The sequence below is a fragment of the Lagopus leucura genome, unplaced genomic scaffold (genome assembly GCF_019238085.1).
Source record: "Lagopus leucura isolate 7727_CA_CO unplaced genomic scaffold, USGS_WTPT01 Super-Scaffold_100004, whole genome shotgun sequence".
Taxonomy (NCBI): Eukaryota; Metazoa; Chordata; class Aves; order Galliformes; family Phasianidae; genus Lagopus; species Lagopus leucura.
In genome coordinates this window covers 63,088,587-63,104,759 of record NW_024962264.1, presented here as the reverse complement: position 1 = coordinate 63,104,759, position 16,173 = coordinate 63,088,587, and the positions used below count along the sequence as shown (strand labels likewise).

Genomic DNA, 16,173 nt, shown 5'->3' with positions numbered 1-16,173 from the left:
CACTTCACTTTCTGTCTGCTCCTCAAGGTACCTTTTTGAAAACGTGGTGGTGGATTGTAAAGAAGAGGATCGTGTAGAAGAGAAAAAAGGATAAACACATGTAACAAGATTTGAGAAAAATCCAGAAATGTGTTTTTCCTCACCTATGATCAATGTACGAAGGCTAATAATGCTGTTGCATATGGCTGATAAAGTTTAATATCATTTTGTTTTCCTTTCAAACCATTATGGAGTTGTGCTAAGCAGAATTCCTGAGGCTGAAGGAAAACTCAGGTACTACAAACAAATACAGTTTGAAGTGAATGGTTTTTGGCAAGGTGTTTCATGGTATGCATTGAATAATTCCATCCAAGATATTTTGATACCTTGTTTTAGGAAAAAAAAAAAAAAAAAAGCTGAGGATTCAAAGTAAAATAAGACTGCAGGGCAAAGAAAACTAATCTGTTTTTTTGGAACATCCCTCAGAATGTTTCAAACCTTGCAGAAATTTATGGGTAGCCAGAAGTATCAACTGAAGACCTCACCATTCACCAGTCTGTTACTGAAAATGATCACTAGAGGATATTTCCATTCTATGTTGGTTTATATGACAATTTTTTGATCTACTGAGATCAGGTTTGGACTAGCTCCTTAGGAATGTCACTCTAAACTCACCTGAAAATTCTCAGTGTTAGGTGGTGCATTGTGTTTTAAAAGATCCACTCATCAATCACCACCTCACAATATTAACTAATCCTGCAACACACTCGTCAGAAGTGGAAATTTAAAGAAAAAAAAAAGTTATATTCCATATGGTGAAGGGATCCCTAATTCTGGAATCAGGATAAAAAACATGAATTTCCAAACAATAGCCAAATCTTGAATTCTAGGGATATCTGGACATACATCTCCTAGTGAAAACTAGAGATGATGAGGACATGTTTCTACTTCTTCTGTACTCAGTATTCCAAGCCTTTTCTCTCTTCTGTACCACAGACATGATTTATATATTTGTGGGAGTTACTATAGAACTATAGGAAACACTGAAATGCATAAAATATTTGGAGTGAGTGCACTGAAAGTGGTTGTGCATTTCTGGGATGAAAGTTGAGTACTTCTAGCCATACCCTCTACTGCTGAAAATTTATGAGTGAAACCTGATTTTATTGACTGGCAAAATGCCCATGCACTTCAGCTGAATGTCAGGTGTACTTATAGCTCGCTAGACAGAGGCAGGAGCTTGTCAATATGAGTGGGGGGATGGAAGGATTGAGCACAGCCCTGCTGAGAAGGACTTTTGGGGTACTGGTGGATGGGAAGCTGGATATGAGCCAGCACTGTGCCTTTGCAGCTCAGAAAGCCAACCATATCCAGGGCTGCATCAAAAGAAGCGTGGCCAGCAGAGTGAGGGAGATGATCCTGCCTCTATCCTCTGCAGTGGTGAGGCCTCACCTGGAGCACTGTGTCCAGATGTGGAGTCCTCAGTACAGGAGACACATGGACCTGTTGGAGTGCTTCCAGAGGAGGGCTACAAAAATGACTCAAGGAATGGAACACCTTTCCTACAGGCTGAGAGAGTTGGGGCTATTCAGCCTGGAGAAGAGAGGGCTCTGGGGAGACCTGATAGCTGCTTTTCAGTGCCTAAAGGGGAGCTTTAAGAAAGAAGGTGGCAAACTCTTTAGCAGGGTCTCTTGGGATAGGACAAGATGAAATGGTTTCAAACTGAAAGAGGGGACATAGATTAGATAAAAGGAAAGAAGTTTTTTATGATAAGGGTGAGGTTCCATTCACATTTCTCAGAGGGGTGGAGGATGCCCCGATGCACTCAAGGTCAGACTGGACGGGGCTCTGAGCACCTGATGGAGCACTGGATTCAGAGATTCTTTTATAAAGGGCTGTAGAATCCCTGTGTGATCAAGGGGACTGGCATGACTAGGGGACTTTCCTCCTCCAACCTTGAGCTGGGTACACTCATGGGACAGAAGAGGAACTTGGCTACAGACACGAGAGAGGTGTATAGTCCTGTCCATCTGCTTCTAGGATGTGTTAAAACTTATCCTAATTAACCACAAATAATTCAGATGAATTGTCTCCTAAGGTGCTTGGTTGCTCCACTGGCTGGGACAGTCTATAAGTAGACATCCCCTGTTCAATGGAATGCAACTCAGCTCAGCAGATTTTGTTTCAGTGACTTGCTCCTACGTGAGTTGCTGAACCCTTAACCTGCTTTCTTTCTCTAGCCTTTAGGGTGACTGATTCATTGGCAAAAGCAGTGGTCACTGATGCTCTAAGGTTAATCTGCCAGCTGTAGAAAACTTCCTCTGTGCCTTGTCCACAAATAGGATGTGAAGGGTCATAAGGTCCCTACTTGGGTCTTGAGAGACTCCCAGATGTTTGGAACTGTCATCAACATCATTCAGCTCCATGCCTGTAGTGATGGGCTCCAATCCAATGGATTTGTGGCTGTAGCAGAGGCACCTCTCAGTCAGGCACAAGGTCTGCACGAAGCCTCCTGTATCCACATCATGCCAGGATTGAGACAAGGCCTTGAAAAATGATGCAGCCAGCATGAAGACAGCAGGGGGAGGCTTCTGAAGACCATTCTGGAAAGCTGAAAACAGGAAATGTTTAATCAATGTCTGAGAGAGAGAGAGGAAAAAAAAAAAAAGAACTTAAAAATATCTCTGTGCAGCCAGGATGTTTGTGAAATCCTTGCTCCGTTTATTATGATGCTGAGTTTCAGCTGGCTGTTTTATTAAAGACAGCTGGGACACATTACTTGCGCATTAACACTGAGCCAGTTTTCATTTTAAAACTTACCCGTTGCTGGGAGCTTTCCTTAATGCGTTCCTGCTGCTGCCAGCTCCATAATCCACACCAGCGGTCATGGGGGAAGATCACTTCGCTTTACCATTCTTCTTATTTCCGGACAAAGGCCTCATAAAAGCCAGCCTGGCTGCGCTGGAGCAGGATGGCCTCTCTCCTTGCTGCAGCTCCAAGATGGAGCAAGGCTTGCTGGAGCAAGAGGTCGACTGTGTATCCGCCAAAAGGACATCTGCTCACAAAGCAAAACCCTTAACACTCATATGCAGCTCTCTCTTAATTGCTTTCCAGGGACATATTAGAGCTTTTTGCAATGTAAACTGTGTTTCAGTACATCACAAATCACTGCATGATGGCTCCAGGGTAGATTGCTGTGGAGGCTGGTGAGCCCCATTGTGAAAGTTGGTGGGGATGAGCTGGTAAAAGTTTGTCCATGCAGTGCATCAAGAGGAATTTCTTGGGGTTTGGTGGTTGCTGTCCCTGTCCTCCAGCACATGTCCTTCAGGAGCTTGATCTTGTCAGAGATCTGGAAAATAACTGCAATCCTTCATCCAGAATCTGCTCTCTATAGAAATATTCAGGTGTGAATGAAAGGAAGTGAGTGTGTCTCTTATGCTCTCACCCTATAGTCTAGGATCATAAAATCAGAATCATACAGTCATCAGTGTTGGAAAAGACCCCTAAGATAATCTAGTCCAAATGTCCAGCTATGACCAATACTGCCCTCTAAACCATGTCCCTAAGTACCATATCTCCCCGCATTTCTTGAAAACCTCCTGGAATGTTAGCTCCACCAGCACCCTGGGCAGCCTATTCCAATGCATTACCACTCTTTCAGAGAATAAGTTTCTCCTAAATTCCAACCTCAACCTTAAGCCAACCCCACCTTGCTAAACCTCCTTTAAGGGAGTTGTAAAGAATGATAAGGTCTCCCCTGAGCCTCCTCTTCTTCTGACTAAACAGTCTCAGGATGTCAAAGGCCATTTGACCCCTACCTGCTATCCTGATCCCAGCTCTAAACATGGCTATGGATGCTGTCCCAGAGTGCAGATGTAAAATGCTGCTGTGGATTCATGTCCAGATTTTGGGAGGGAGTGAAAGATGTAATGTTTCTGTGTCCACACTGCTGTTTAGGCTGATCTCATAAAGGTGTAACACTTGTGCCATTGCTCAGTGTGTTGTATGTGTGCATGTATGTGTTTATGTAGCAAGCTTCTTTCCTAACTAGTTTTGAACTCATGAGTCAATTTCAACTGCATGTAACAGAAGGGTAGAGATTTCAAACATACTGAGTTCTGACAAGAGTAAATAAGCTTTTGGATAGAGAAGAGTTGCTTTGTTAACACCCTGCCTGACAAACAGCATCAGGACCTCAGGTTTTATCAGACATATAAGAATTCACTCAAGCATGCTCCATTGAATGTTTTAATTGCAGAAGACATTTCCATTCCTGTTTATGCCTTATTAGATACCAGAGGGATCACACAGAAGGAGAACTGTTATCAGATCTGATGGTATCATCAGTGCTGCAAAACTACTGTTCTCTTCCAAGAAGGAAGGCGATAAAGATGTCCAGCCTACTACAGTTCCCTGAAATCCCTCCTTAAAACTCACCTTCATCATGGTTTCTCCAGAGAATTTGATAACTGGTGAGTACTAGCATGCTGACACTGCTTTTTAGTGAGATATTCTGTAATGTCTCATCATCTGCTTTTACTTCCCCCATTGTTTGTACCTCCCTGTTGCCTCTTTAGACTTGGAACACACTTAGATTAGGAACTGTTGGGAGAAGTACTGTCTTTTTTTTTTTTCTACACCATCTAACACAAGAACCAAATCCAAGTTTAGGGTTCACCTGTGGTAACACTACTGCCTGGAAGTACTCATGCCCCTTGGCTGCTGCTGCTGTCATCAGTAAATCTGGTGCAAATCAGTATACAAGGGTCCTTTGTTGTTTTTGATGCAACCTTTTGGTTATTGCTGCTCCTACTGGATGGCTACTTAGAGTGCTGCAGACAAAGGCAGGTGAGCACTATCCATATGATCTGTTTTGCTAGATCTGCCATTGATGGAGTGACAGAAAACAGCTGCAAACAGCATCCATGGGCCCCATTCCTCTTTGAGAAAAAATAAATTTCCACATTAAAGCATCTTTACACCAACATAACTGCTCCTAAAATTGGTCTTGTCCTGATGAATCAACAAAATTCTCACCTAACCAGAACTAATCCAGTACGGAAGGGGATTTTTGGTCAGATTACACTTATCCGCCCTGTAAAGTTTACAACCTAAATCTTTTTACTTTTTAAAATAGTTTCTGTTTTTCTAGTAATTTATGTAGGCGTGAAGCCATCTTATTCTTGAGTATCCATCCTTACTGTCATTCAAGGTAAGCAAGCAGTTCTTAGAGATGCCCAGGAAGGTGGCGTGGAAGAACAGAGATGACCACAAGGAAAGATTTTAACCTGAAATATTGCACAAAACCATCTGTAAAAAGGGAATATTTCATAATGAATAAAAAATGCCCAGTCTGCCAAGTGGCCCTTGAAATTATTGGCATAATTATAGGTATTCATTCTACACTAGAGGTGTCTCAAGTCCTCAGTGGCACTTGATAGACTCCTTAAACTCATCTCCCATGACAGAAACTGGTGTGAAACCAGAGCCATGACCCAGTGTCAGAGTGGCTACCCAGTGTGTGCCTCAGCACGATCGGGTTGAGCTGACATCGTAACAAAGACAAGAGATTCCTCCCAAGGATTAATTTCAGCAGTGCTGTGGTTGCACATAAGTAAGTTTGATGTACTAGCAGCAGAGGGGGTTAGGTGCCTGGGGAAGCCAGAGGTACTTATCAGAGCCCTCCAAAAATGATGTTTGGAAGATAAACCACTGAGTTCTTGGAAATTATTAAGGATGTTTCTTAAATATTAGGCAAAATACTGTAGGGGAATAAGTCAGAATGGAACTGATATGTGTACACAGATCCAGAAGGGTATACATTGTGCATCTGCCTGATATTTCCAAAACCTTTCCCCCTCCCTGGTAAAACACATGAATTGGAATTGCTCATATGTAATTTTGGTTTCACTGGACTGGTACTTGTCAAAGGAAAAGTCGTTCTCTAGAAAATTCCTGACGGTCTCCAAAGAGCATCACATGAAGTGAGGGAGAGGAGATGGGAGGTGAGCACACAGTCCTGCTAGGGTGTACGCTTTCCCTATCAGAGGCTGTTAGAGGAGTGACTTGAGCTTCCATGAAATGTCACCAGTTTTTGGTGAAGCAAAGTGCCACTGAGGCGAAGGAGCTACTCTCTCGTATTTGTTTTTGGGTAAAATTTTCCTTTCTTTCTACCTCCTGCTCAAGCAAGTGACAAAGTTGCCCTATGGTCTTCAGGCTTTATACAGTGTGATCTTTCACAACACTCCTTCATTTCCTTGCCTTGAGCCACCTCGTCTTCTCATGCTTCTCCATCATTATGTCGAAATATTCATCTGAATAAAAGTAAATGTGCTATTTCGTACCACATACTTTGCTCTAGTAGGGAATTAATTACTGGAGTTAAGTATAGAAAAGAGCTCTGCAGTTCATTCATTGCAGTTCTATTTAATGAAGTTGAGGACCATTGGTTCAGACCCTGGGCTCAAGTAAATCTACATAGCTGCACTAAACCAGGTGACGATCTGCCCCATTATTTTTCTTACAGTGCTGCAATTTGCCTGGGACACTTAGTTTAACATTCACATCCTGAGCCTTGCAAAAAGTGCCAGGGGAAATTTATAACCACAAGTTAATTAACCATGAATCAGTTAATATTTGGGCATGTGAAGTGCTATATACATGCAAGGGATTAAGCTGTCAGAAGGAACTTTGGTTTTAAATCTCCCAGGAAAGCCGTCACTTCTGGCAGCCTGCTGGGCTCCAAGTTGATGCTGTGCAGGGTGGCTGCATGAGCACTGGTTTAGGAGAAAGGTAGTTTTTGCTATTTTCTACAGTTTCTGGTATTCACAACCAAATATTCCCCATCTTGCCTTAAAAACAGGCCCAAGAAAACAAATACCTTTGATTTGGGATAATTAACATGCAGTTCACTGGGTGAGATGCATACACCTGCACTGTACAGGTCACAGTGATTGTAGTGTGTCGTTCTAGCTCTGCAAGATGGACACCTGTATGGTCCCTGAAGGCCCTGCTGTCTGCAAAGATGCTGGCAGTATCCATGAGCTCTGCAGAGAGAGAGGGATTTAGCAATGAATTTAAGAGCCCATCTGCTCTTGCTTCTCTTCCTGGCTGGTTTTGCTGGAGGATTTATGCTCTAATCAATCCCACATTGCCTTTTTCCTTGACCTGTGCTAATAAAGAGTTAGCATACTGACCATCTGCTCCTAGCTAATCTGTTCTGTCGTACCCCAGACCAGACTCAACGAATGCAGGCAGAGGTGGGCATCTGCACATAGAAGCCAGTTTCTCATACCACCTTGTTACTTGGACCACTGTGCTTCCACCAGAACTTTAAAACAGATGCTGAACTGATTGGTCTCCTTGGTTCTCCCTCCATTGTCTGCTTTTAAGGCCCCATCTGGAGTACTATGTCCACAAGAAAGGTGTGGAACTGTTGGAGTGGGTCCAGAGGAGGACCACAAAGATGCTTAAAGAGCTGGAGCACTTCTATGAAGAAAGGTTGAGGCAGTTGGGCTTGTTCAGCCTGGAAAAGAGAAGGCTCTGGGGAGACCTCATTGTGACCTTCCACTGAAGGGACCTGAAGGGAGCTCACAAAAAGAAGGCGGACTGACATTTTACACAGTCTGATAGTGACAAGGCAAAGGAGAATGGCTTTAAACTACAAGAGGGGAAATTTAGGTCAGATGTTAAGAAGAAATTTTTCGCTCAGAGGGTGGTGAGGCCATGGCACAGGCTGCCTGGAGAGCTGCAGGTGCCCCATCCCTGGAGGTGCTCAAGAATGGGTTGGATGGACCCTGGGGGTCAGGCCAGCTTTCCCATGGGCTGCAGGTGACCCACTGGGAACAGGAAGGGATTAAGGGCCGTGGACAGTACTGCCAGTGACTATGCACTACTGTGAACCCAAAGAAACTTATATAACCCTGCATAGCCACCCAAATTGTGAGAACTTGTCAAGCTCAGGGTGCCGATGTGGTTGCTCCCAGCTCCCCAAGGTGGAAACAATCTCATTCACAGAACTTCATGGAGCCAGGTTTGACATAAGAAACCCACTTTTTTTCCTGCCCACTTGAATCCAATGAGTGCACAGCATCTGCAGAAGTTGTTGAGTAGTAGTGACAGCCTACATGAAGAAAATGAGCATGAATGGAGCATTAATAAAGCTCTGCTAGAGCCATTTAAAACAGGCACTTTCCCAGAAGCAGGAGCTAATGTTAAGTTGATGGGGTAATATAACTCATGTAAGGGACTGGGCTGAATTTCTCCTCATACCACAGTCGTCTCTAAAATATTTGGAGATTTAATGTCTTTGTAAAGACATATACCATTGTTTAGGGACTCTTGCTATCAGTTTTCTCCACTGGTAAGGTTCACAAACCTTATAACATTTTATGATCAGATAATATTATAATAATATTAACAGTGATTTTCCTTGCTTGGTTACAGTTTGGTTCATAGGTAGGAAAATACCTCAGATAATGTGGTGACAGCCAAGGTGTCCTCTCACTAGGACAACAACCACATCCCCAGTCGCTTTAAGTGTCATTTTTCCACCTTTTCTGTATGGAATAGCAAGCTATGTTTACTTGCAGACCAAAGAGTGTAGATTCATCTTCCCTTTCCTCTCCAGCTAACTACATGAATCATTAACGTTGCAGAGGCTGCTTTAAAATGAGCAAGTGTTATTTGCAACACCGTCATTTTAACAAAACCTGCAGAGTTGTTATTGCTCTAGGAGGCTGATTTCTCAGTATTTAGGCTGTTTGCGAACTTGGGCAAAGCAAAGAAAAAACTAGTAAAATGCAAGGCCAGATGTTGTCCTCTGCTTCTGTATGAATAGTACCACTGAAATCTGGGGATTGCTCCTAAAGCAACATGCTTGCTCCAGAGCATGATGCTGCTTCAAGGCCCCAGCTCTCAACTGTGAAAGAAACAGAGGTGTCAGCCCTTGCGTCTTTGTTACAGAATTGCTTACCAGTGTGCATCTGCAAAATCAGACAGACTGTGGGCAGAACAGGCTGCTATTTACTCTATTTCTCAAAATATTTACTCTGCTGTAACACCTACCAGACCACCTCATTGTGTGCACTTGATGGAAATGTATGTGCTGAACTCTTGACGTGACCATGGTGTGAAAGTTTTCATGTGAGCTGGAGAGCAGCATGCAATGAAGGAGATGGATATCCACTTGATTTCCCACAAAAGAAAATAGTTATTAATGATTCTGCAAGTTCCCCTCAACACTAATTTCCTGTTTAATTTAGTAGGTGGAGAATGTCAGTGCATTGTAGACTTAAGGGCTCATTTTTTGTCCCTGATTCCAAGTCCCTGAAGAACCAGACCCCTACATCAAGCCTGTGCAATCGGATGCAACCCAGGATGTTTACTTCTTGTTCCAACACGTGGTTTCTAACTTTTTGCCTCCCCTTATTATAAATCTCTTGGCTGCCAAGAACCTGGAATGTCACCCAACACACACAGGAGCTGGTCCTGCATTCCCTTACTGTGTATCCATCAGGAGCAGTGTTACTGCGGCAAAGAAAATCACAACCATGAGATTCCACAGTGTGAGATTAGATTTCCTGGAGATGTTCAAGATATGTGAAGACATGGCATTTAGGGACATGGTTTAGTGGGCACGGTGGTGGTGGACCGACAGTTTGACTAGATGATCTTAGAGATCTTCTTTAAGCTTAATGATTCAATGGTTGTATGATTAGAGTCAGATCAGCTCATGACCGCTTATTCTGAAACAAAACCAAACAAAAACAAAGGGAAAAAAAAAGAAGCAATAACAAAAGTTACTGAGTTAGCTCTAGGATGAACACAGCACTTGACTGCTAGAAGGTGCCTCTGTGCTAGGGGTTGGTCTGGCATTTGGGAGGTGGTGCCCTCATCAGTGTGATGGCTGAAGTTGCAGGGAATCCCCGTGAGACACCAACAGGTTGTTAAGGTGGTGTATGACCAAGATGTTATAATTGCAATATAATCAAAAGAGTAAGGCAAAAGCAAACAAGGATCACAAAAGAGAATAAGTAGAAGAGCTTACCCTTGGGTTGAGCTCACTAGAAGATACCAGAAGAGGGGATCTCCAGAAGAGATCCTTCCCCTCTGGTAGCCAGCTCTTAAATAGGTCCAGGAGGGGTGGAGCCTGGCTCCACCCCTTCCGGCAGCACAGGTGAATTGCCTTCACCTGTGCTCCTCTGGCTGACTCAAGGCTCACCTCAGGTGATTAATCAGAGGTTCAGGCCGTGACTCAGCAGTTCCCATACAGGTGGCTTCATCACATTTTTCTGAGACCCATTTGCCTGCACTGTTCTGAGGGCCTAGTTCTGCTCTGACTTGAGCATTTGTTCTGCAGGCAGTGATTTTGCAGGAGCACCATCTGATTCAGATCAGTATAACCCAAATCAGACTGTGGTCTCCTAAAAGAACTCTTTAATTTCTATTACAATCCATCCTCTAGTTTTCAGTCTGTTGGCAGCTCTGAGCATGCACATGTACTTTTGTTACAAGATCTCTGATGACCACAGGGAAAAGGCCCTGGGGAGATACTGGAAATGCATGTGCTGCATGGAAACCATAACTTACCCAGGTGCACAGCTCTTGAGGAGTCTTAGCCTCTGAGAGATTGAAAAACCCTATTTCCTGTGTGGGAGGAGATGGTTTTGTGAATGTTTTCAAGTGGGAGAAGCAACACTTAAAATGTAGACAAGAAATAGGTGTAATTTTCCTGGCATTCCTTTGGATCTAGGTTTTTTGGAGGTGTTCATACAAAACCAAAATGCATCTCTCACAATGAAAATGAAAGCAGTGTGAAGGAGGGAGAGTGATTAATTTAAAAAAAAAAAATTGTTCCTCTGCTGCTAGTATCATCTGTATCATCTTGTTCATCACCTCCCAGAGCAACAACAGCTGTTTCCTCTGAAGGTAATGAAGTATTTACCTTACCCAAGAACTGCTAAATACCTCTGCCAGTAGCACTACAGTAATCCCAGGCTGAGAAGAACATGAGTTATGTAGTCATTGTTGCAGGTACATACAAAGGAGGCATTTACTGCTCTGTGGCGGAAGCACATGCAGATGGCCAACCTGAATGTTGATTCTCAATGATCTTTTCCTTCCTGACAGTGATCTGCAGTTAAACTAGAGGTAGTATCTCCTGCATCTAGTGGCTCTAACATGGCTTCTGCTCCCATGAATTTGGCTAGTGCCTTTTTGAATTGCAGAATGAATTGGATTGGAAAGGACCTCAAAGACCATCTAGTTCCAGCTCCCCAGAGGTAGGCAGCACTGCTTGCCAACCACTGAATCCAGGCACATCTATGGACACCTAGAGCATCCAGTGTCAAGGTGCCTCTTCCTGTGCTTGAAGCTGCTGTTTTTATGTGGTGCTTAAAGGTGAGCACCCACCTATTTCTGATGGTCTCCATGCCAACCTGAGCTTAGGAGCTTCCTGCACCTTAACTTGTCTCTTGTAACTCAATTGCTGCAGCCACTGGCAGCTGGTGAATCCAGCTGTGAGGGGTCAAAGTCAGTGCTATTTCTTTTCTTGCTTTTTCCTCCTAGAATTATCTTTCTCATGATTAACACAGTTAATACTCAATTAAATGTTTAGAAATACATATAAGCGACTGTATTTTGATTATACTAATCCTTTGCTATCTTTTTTCTTCCCTTTTCCAACTTTCCTCAGGCCTTCCCCACAGTTTGAAAAACTGCCATACTGCAAAGCAATGAAGACAGTAGGAAGTATCCTTAAATTGCCTTTTATGTGACTGAAGCATTTATATATGATCAGTCTGTGGTTTGAATTGGGATTTTACATCTCCTCAGCAGCTCTTTCACAGCTCGTAGAGCAACCTATCGACATTAATGGGCTTAAGTTTACAAAGACTTATGAGATCAGCGAGTATTAGACATGCTTCATGTGTTGCCATCTCACTGAAATGATGAAGTTTCAGCTTTGGAAAGAGCCAAGAAAAGCTCTGTTAAATGCTTTCCCCTTCTTTCGATCTCCATCCAATATTTACCCTGGTTATAGGGAGCTGGTAACTGAGTTATGAAGACTTTGGGCTCAAACCCTGGGCAGAAATGAGACTGGGTAACAATTCCCCTCTCTTTAAAGATCCTGAAAATCTTAGCTTAAATGGTAATGAAAGCAGAGGAATCTCACAGCATCATAAGCCGTGTTACTATTTCTGTTATACCCTGACACTTCATTTCACGTGCAGTGACATATGCAATACACAGAAATTCCGTAATAAATTACTATCAGGTGATATACCTCTGAAAGCAGAACAAACAGCAAGTATGGTGTCAGATGCTTTGAACAGGAAAACACACCAGGAGATGCCAAAGAGAACAAGCTTCTACCACAGGTCTTTTTACTGCTATTTACTCAGCATAGGCTGTGAATAAATAGTAAACAGCAGAAAGCAACATGGGATTAAACTCTAGTAATGACAGACATTACAGACAGGATGAACAGGCTGGAATGCCTCCCTTGTCACATGAAGCAGAAGTAATTAAACCTGGCTGGACAAATGCCAACAGAGCATTTTCACAGGGAAACACAATCTGGTTGAAACATAAATACTTCCCTAAGCCACACAGTATCTTTTAGAAACCCTTCCTTTAGAAGAGGTGAAGTCCTTAGAGTTTCAAAATGAACAGAATATTTTTTGTTGTTGCTGTTCATAAATCATATTTTGTTTTGATTTGTTATCATTGGACAATTTCAAGTAAAAAAAATAAATAATTTGACCGACACTGTGTAATCAATCCTAAACACTATTTCTTCCTTTAGAGGAGATTTCTATGCTTACAACATGGTGAAAAAAGAAGGAATTATATTTTAATGTAGCGTGAAGGCAGATGTCAGCTTCTCAGAAGAGATTTATCTCTACTGTCAGTGGTACCCAGTTCAGGGAGTGACCTCTGTCTCAAGAGGTTCATTTTCAGGCATAAAAAAGTTAGTGAGTGTAGCAGTTGGTTGAAATCTTTCAGATTTCCAGGTATTGATAACATGTCTCATGGGAATTCTGAATTTCCATCCAAGAAACTCTAGGAAACTGGGCATTTTTACACAGAACTCCTCTCCACTTTTGACACTGGTCAAAATTTCTATGGAGTGTGATTGGAATGGAAGATTGGGATGCACTGACATAAGAAATCAAGTGTAGGCTGTCTTTCACCCAAAATATTCATGAATTCTCTGGAGCAAAATGACTGCATCTCTATGGTGTGTCCAGCATGGAGATCTCTGTCCTTTTGTATATCGTGCAGACACTGGGATGAGTGAGCCAAAGCTGTGTAGGTGTCTTCAGTCCTTCCTGAAATGAGCTTGTAGGGCTAACTCATGAGCACTGTAAGACGGCAGCAGTGTCACCAAACAGAACTTCTTGACTACAGCTTTTAGGATTTCCAGGTGAAGAACATGTCTCAAAGGGCCTCAGTTGTCCCCTGCTGGCACCTCTTACCTATTTTCCTTCTGGACAAATGTGTTTAAGAGGACAGGAAAGGACAATCAGATTGTCACACTTATCTGTTATCATAGTCTATTAATGTCAAAGTTGTTTTACCTGGTACTCCCTAGTGCCTGAACGTGTTGCACAGCCAATAAAAAAAGAGGGTCTGCATTGCAAAATGTTTTTTGTTTCTGCAAGGAAGCCAAAATCTTGAGATTTTAGTCAGTTGACTTGAGTGATTTTTTCATTTTTCTCTCAGGAGCTATTGTGACAAAGAACCATCTCCGTCTTGCATAGTTTGGTTTAGGTTTTAAAGTATCTTTATAATTATGTAGATAAATCTGCAGAGAGAGAATCGCCTCATCTATCTTTGTTTAAAGTCAGAGAAGCTTTCTTTGCAGCCCATGTAGGGATAAGCATCTTCAAATGTCAATCACTCCAGCTTCTGTAAAGCACTGAAAACAAAAACTATATAAATGTCTCTTTGGAAGGTATCAAAATGAAGTACGTTAGTGTCTAACCCTAGTTTTCTATGACTTTTAGATTGCAACATTGAAAAAACATTCCCAAGTTAATTGGTTTATTGGAATCATGAAAACCCTTTGTGAAGGAAAACCCTCATCTGCAGTTAAGAGCTGCTTTCAGCAGCTGGGGAGCAAGGAGGTACAGGCACTGCAACTATAGAGCAATATGGATGGTCTGCTCACATGTGATTGCAGAATGCACTTTCTGAGTGAGGCGTTTTTCCATGACCGTGTGTGTGTTCCAAAGGCTCCCATTTCCATCCAGGCATGCAGAGCCCACCAGCTGTGTACTCCACTACAATGTGATGGGTGCAGTATATACGTGACTTGGAAAAAAAGACCCTCAATTTTTTGCTTGCGTTCATTTTTTGAGCCTTAAAGACATCCATTCAGGTCATATGTACAAGCTTGAATCTGTGGGACTCAAGGTCAGAGATGTCTGTCCTTGGACAAAGCTGAGATTCTCTCTTAATCGACTAAGTAAAATAGCTGATATTTAGGAAAAATGCCAGTTGTGACAGAACATAATGAAATGATGAGAATTGGCACCACTACACTGTAATGTGCTGCTTATTCCTGACAGTAATTCTGAAAGACATTTATACATGGAAAGTAGACGAAAAGCCACAATTAGACCATATGGATGAGCGGTTCCTCTGGTGTCACTCAGCAGAGCAGCACCAACTTCTCATTTACTGCAGCGGAGTACATGGAAGGGTTTGGATGCAACCTGGAGGATTTCCATTTTCTATTTTTCTGCAGAATTATCTTTTCCATCACTGTCGAAACCTCCCATTATTGGATTTCTAGGGTAAAATATGTCTATATCTTTGATCTCAACCACAGCCCACATGGTCTATAAAACTTGGAAAGCTGGAGTACTGGCACAGCCTTTCTTCTCTCATCTCAGAACAGAGCAGCCATTCTTCACATATATGTATTTTTAACATTCTTGTCTTGGGAAAGATACAAGGCACTAATGACCCAAATGAAACTATTGGCACAGAGCAAAATATTGTTTATCCATATATATTAGCTTAACACACTCTGAAGAAAAATAAAAACAAGTCAGGAAGCTAAATGGAGTGGAAAGCTCATGTATGAAGGGGAGGTTTGGAAGTCACCCCTCACAACAGGCACTGTGTTATTGCTCAGAGGAGGGCAAGAGCTATAAAGAGAAATAATCACAGCTGTTTATTTCATCTAGAATGTGAGCTGGGGTTGATTGTCTTTGCTTGGGATGGAATTTTGAGCAAATTCTCTGAAGACAGCAGAGACACGGTGAAGGTGAAGAGGAGAACCATCTGAAACCATATCTATCAAATCTGTTTGTATACCACTAAAATTTAGGATTGAAAGACTTTGGGGAATCCAATATTCCAGACCTTGGAAAACTGAAGTAAAAATAAAAAGGGTATATTTCCCATGGAAACAACATTGATGTTGTGCCTGTTCTGTTGTCACAGCCCTGGTGATTATATCAACATCAGCATCCAGCCCTCAGAAATATTTATAAGGGTCTTGAGTTTGCAAGGCCTAACCACCTTATTATCAATATTAGTTTATATTCACTTAGTACTTAAGTAAGGGAAGGGAACACAAAGTATCTTCCTATGGACTGTAAAGGATGGAGTCCCTGGTAAATGGATAATGGTGTCCCAAATTTTCTCAGTAAATCTTTAACATAATTGGTTGTTGAATTACATTTGGTGCCCATTTCAGTGTATGGGATGTGGTTGGGATGAAAGACTGAGATATGTCAACAAAAGTCAGGCAGACAGTGCCTAATACTTGTGCAAAGTCAGATCTTCAAATTTATTCAACTGTATTTTTTCCTGCAGCATAGATGAAGTTTATAAAGATCTGTAATAAACATAGGCCACCTCATGTCTTAGAAACAATTTGGACTATTCAGAGGCAGCCTGGCTCAGAAGTCCTGGTGGGAGTGTGTTGTTGACACATTTCAACCCTTTTAGCATTTTGTAGAATAGGCCATTGAGATCTAAGCAGTGAGCAAGTGTGGTTTGTCTCCTCAGGCTGCTGAGCATCAGAAAAAAATGAGATTCAGTCTAGAAGGGTTACAGAGACGCCAGAAGGCCCCAGTGTTTATTAGTGCGGTTGGTGCCTTTATTTCTTTTGATACCTCGTATGTTTTTGTGGTGGTGGCGAGTGGGGAGGGCTCCTCTCCTGCCTTGTGGGAA

The 16,173-nt window shown here is 42.3% G+C and overlaps 1 long non-coding RNA gene across 1 annotated transcript; it reads left to right on the top strand.

Annotated features, from left to right (window-relative positions):
* Nucleotides 1-11,092: 11,092 nt before the first annotated feature.
* Nucleotides 11,093-11,853, top strand: LOC122179569. Its single transcript, XR_006178747.1, has 3 exons — nt 11,093-11,130; nt 11,208-11,379; nt 11,675-11,853. It is a non-coding gene; the product is annotated as an uncharacterized LOC122179569 (long non-coding RNA).
* The last annotated feature ends 4,320 nt before the right edge of the window (nt 11,854-16,173 follow it).